Consider the following 4,725-nt stretch of genomic DNA (forward strand, 5'->3'; position numbering starts at 1 on the left):
TCGATAGATTCCCTCCAGGATGATCTGTCTTCAACTTGGCCTTTTAGGTCTTTCAGTGGTGCGTTCACTGCTGTTGTAATTGAGTCCATCCACCTTGCTGCTGGTCACCCTCTTCTTCTCTTTCCTTCAACTTCCCCCAGCACTTCTCACATAGGTTACTGCACTGCACTGCACATGGGGCTGCCTTTGAAAACAGTCTGGAAACTGCAGCTGGTGCAAGATTATTAACTGGGACTGGGTGCCTTGATCATATAATGGCAGTACTTTGTCAGCTGCACTGGATCCCAGTCTGTTTCCTGTTCCAATTTAAAGTGCTAGTTTTAACATATAAAGCCCTAAATGACTTTATATGGTAAACCCAGTTTACCTGAGAGAGCGCCTTACCCCATATGTCCCAACCTGGCCCTTCAGATCATCTTCAGAGGCCCTCCTCTAAGTGTCCCTGCCCAATGAGGTGAGGTGGGTGGCTACTAGGGAGAGGGCCTTTTTGGTGGTTGCACCTAGCTTATGGAATAGCCTCCCCAGTGAGGTTTGCCTGGCTTCATAACTTTGTTCTTTTAGATGCCAGCTAAAGACCTTTTTGTTTACTCAGACATTTTAAATTTTTGAATTTCAAATTTGATTTTTAAAAGAGTTTTAAAATTGTTTTGTATTGTATTCTATATTTTCCCTTTTTGGTCTGTTATGATTTAATGTGTTATGTGTTTTTATTGGATGTTATGAGCTGCCCAGATAAATTTGTTATGGTGCGGCTAACAAATTGGGGCAGCTAACAAAAAAAGCCTACTCTCTACATAAGAGGTGTAGGCCCGAGAGCACAGTGAACAGAGCACAGCAGACAGAATATTGGAGTTTTGCAGGAGTTTAGCGGGAAGTGTGCAGAGGAGCCTGGAACAAGCCCCTGTGATCACAAGGAGCCCGGTGGAGAAGCTAAGTACAGATCCCTCCCTCATATTCCTGAGAAAGGCTGTTTGGACAGTCAAATAGCTGACCATTACAGTTGAGACCTTTCCTTCTAATAAACTATCTCTAAATACGGTAAACAGCCAACAAAACCAGTATGAAGCTAGAAAGCCAGCAGGAGAGGGGGCATTTCCCAGTTTATTGCACAGAGTGCCACATGTATGAATATTTGCTCCATGGGCAGAAGTCATGGGTATGTGCTCGGTGCAAGGAGCTCCTGGCCCTCCAGGAACAAATTCATTCCCTTGAGACCAAGGTGGCGGATCTGGAGAAGCTCAGAGAGACAGAGAGGCATGTGGACGAGACCTTCAGGGACGTAGTAGAGGCACCCCACTCCAGGGCTAATAGGTCCTCTGCTGTCAGGGAGAATGAAGGTTTCCGGCAAGGAGGACATCGGTCTGAGGAAGAGGGAAATGCTCCTTTAGAAGGGACCCCTTCCATGGATGATGAGCCCATATCCTCTCACATGGGAGATACTCCTCTGGGGGGTGGGGGCCTCATTGTAGTGGGTGATTCTATTATTAGAGGTATGGAGAGATGGGTTTGTGACCCGCATGTTGACCGCACGGTGACTTGCCTGCCTGGTACGAAGGTTGTGGATATCACGCAGCATCTAGATAGGCTCTTAGGCAGTGCTGAGGAGGAGACAGCTGTCATGGTGCACATCGGCACCAACGATGTGGGGAAATGTAGTTGGGAGGTCCAGGAAGCCAAATTTAGGCTGATAGGTAGCGTATTGAAGTCCAGGACTCCAAAGGTAGCATTCTCAGAAATGCTACCTGTTCCACATGCAGGTATAGTGAGACAGGCAGAGCTGAGGGGTTTCAATGCGTGGATGAGACGTTGGTGCCGGGAGGAGGGATTTAGATTTGTTAGGCACTGGGACACATTTTGGGGCAAGCAAGTCCTGTACAAAAGGGATGGGCTGCACTTGAACCAAGATGGAACCAGACTGCTGGCGCTTAAAATCAAAAAGGTTGCAGAGCAGCTTTTAAAATGACACCTGGAGAATAGCCAACAGAAGCTGGACAGTATCCAGTTCGGCAAATGCCATCCTTTAAAGTGTGAGGGTGCAGAGGATTCAGATAAAATAGAAGGGGACAGAGCAGAACCACATAAAGAGCAGACAGAAGGCTGTGCCAGCTGGTCAAAGAGTCAAAAGAAAGCAGACACCAGGGAAGAGATTCAGCGTATACACACGTGGACAAACGTGTTGGTACTCCTCCATGAACAAAGAAGAACCCATAATTGTCTCTGAAATAACTTGAAACTGACAAACGTAATTGGCACCCATCATTGTTTATTCTGCATTTAACAAAAATCAGACTTTGCTTGAGAGTTTGGATGCAACAGAATATTTCAAATGATAACACAAATGAAAATGGCATGGACAAAAATGATGGGACCCTTAACCTAATATTTTGTGGCACAGCCTTTAGAGGCAATCACTGCAAACAAGCGATTCCTGTAGCTCTCAATGAGACTTCGGCACCTGTCAACAGGTAGTTTGGCCCACTCTTCCTGAGCAAACTGCTCCAGCTGTGTCAGCTTTGAAGGGTGCCTTTTCCAGACTGCATGTTTCAGTTCTTTCCATAGATGTTCGATAGGATTCAAATCAGGGCTCATAGAAGGTCACTTCAGAATAGTCCAAAGTTTTGTCCTTAGCCATTCGTGGGTGCTTTTAGCTGTGGGTTTTGGGTCATTATCCTGTTGGAGGATCCAGGACCTGCAACTGAGACAGAACTTTCTGACACTGGGCAGTACGTTTCGCTCCAGAATGTCTTGATAGTCTTGAGATTTCATTGTTCCCTGCACAGACTCAAGGCACCCTGTGCCAGACGCAGCAAAGCAGCCCCAAAACATAACCGAACTTCCTCCATGTTTCACAGCAGGTATGGTGCTCTTTTCTTTGAAAGCTTCATTTTTTCATCTGTGGACATAGAGCTGATGTGACTTGCCAAAAAGCTCCAGTTTTGTCATTAAAAAGCCAGACTAGAGTTTGCTAAAATGCACATTGACAAGCCACAGTGCTTCTGGGGGAATGTCCTTTGGACAGATGAGACAAAACTGGAGTTTGATACAAAACTCTTTTGGGTAGTGAAATCCAAAACGGATTGTGAGGAGCTCCAAAAGGATCTCTCCAAACTGGGGGAGTGGGTGACAAAGTGGCAAATGTGATTCAATGTTGGCAAGTGCAAAGTGATTCACACTGGGATGAAAAACCCCAACTTCACGTATACGCTGATGAGATCTGAGCTGTCAGTGACTGACCAGGAGAGAGATCTTGGGGTCATGGTGGACAGCTTGTTGAAAGTGTTGACTCAGTGTGCGGCAGCTGTGGAAAAGGCCAGTTCCATGCTAGGGATCATTAGGAAGGCGATTGAAAGTAAAATGACTAATATTATAATGATACAAAACGATGGTGCAGCCACATGTGGAGTACTGCGTACAATTCTGGAGGGCTGTGGGCTACTTCCAGCCTCCAAGGTAGGATGCCTCTGAGTACCAGTTGCAGGGGAGTAACAGCAGGAGGGAGGGCATGCCCTCAACTCCTGCCTGTGGCTTCCAGCGGCATCTGGTGGGCCACTGTGCGAAACAGGATGCTGGACTAGATGGCCTGATCCAGCAGGGCTGTTCTTATGTTAAATAAAGTTTATTATTATTATTAGGCTGGAAGCCCCTCTGCTAGAGGAGGGCTCTGCTGCTCCCCTGCCTCAGAGCTAATCTTGTAGTACATAAGAACAGCCCTGCTGGATCAGGCCCAAGGCCCATCTAGTCCAGCATCCTTTTTCGCACAGTGGCCCACCAGATGCCGCTGGAAGCCACAGGCAGGAGTTGAGGGCATGCCCTCCCTCCTGCTGTTACTCCCCTGCAACTGGTACTCAGAGGCATCCTGCCTTTGTAGCGAGTGTGAATTGTCCTCTTTGCTAAGCAGGGTCCAACCTGGTTTGTATTTAAATGGGAGACTACATATGAGCACTATAGGATATTCTCCTTGAGGTTTAGAGCCATAGCTCCATGGAAGAGCACCTACCTGCTTGCCTGTTCCAAGTGCCCTCCTTGGCATCTCCAGATAGATGCCAGGAGAGCATCATGGACAGCTCCTTTACTTCTGAATTTGCAACTACATCACTGCTCCTGCCTGGAGAGAGACACCTGCTTGGAGAAGCTGCTGCCAGCCAGGGTAGACAATACTGAGCTAGATGGACCAAGTGTCTGACTCGTTATCAGGCAGCTTCCTGTGTCCTTCAGAAGGAGCCAGAGGCTGCTGCAGGCACTGAGGTCACAGCCAACCAAGACCGTTGTAGCAGCAGCAACAAAAGCCTGGTTTGTATTGCAACATCGAGAGAGAGAAAGAGAAATGACGCCGCGTGGATAATCTGCTCTATGAGCAGCCTAGAGGCGCCGCTCCAGCTGACCCTGAGCGGGGACTTCCGAGCTCTCCGAGGAGGAACGGGCCGCAGCGTCTCCGCTCCGAGTAACCTCCAGCAGTCGCTTCCGCGGGTTGGAGCGAACTTCCAGGCCTCTCCCTCGGGAGCAGCAGGACCGCTGCCTGGAGGCCCTCCGTTGCTACAGGCAGGTCTGCAGCTCGCGTGCCACTCTAGACTGTTTCTAGCTCTACGGGGTGGAGTGAGACGGAGCCTGGGGGCGGGGCTTCGCGCGACCATTCATTTCTGAGTGTGGCCCCGCCCCCTCCCCGGCGCTGCCCCTGGACGGGTCCGGAGGGGCGGGCCAGAACTCACGAGAAGCCGGGGGGGGGCG

Source organism: Hemicordylus capensis, chromosome 4 (assembly GCF_027244095.1).
Source record: "Hemicordylus capensis ecotype Gifberg chromosome 4, rHemCap1.1.pri, whole genome shotgun sequence".
NCBI lineage: Eukaryota > Metazoa > Chordata > Lepidosauria > Squamata > Cordylidae > Hemicordylus > Hemicordylus capensis.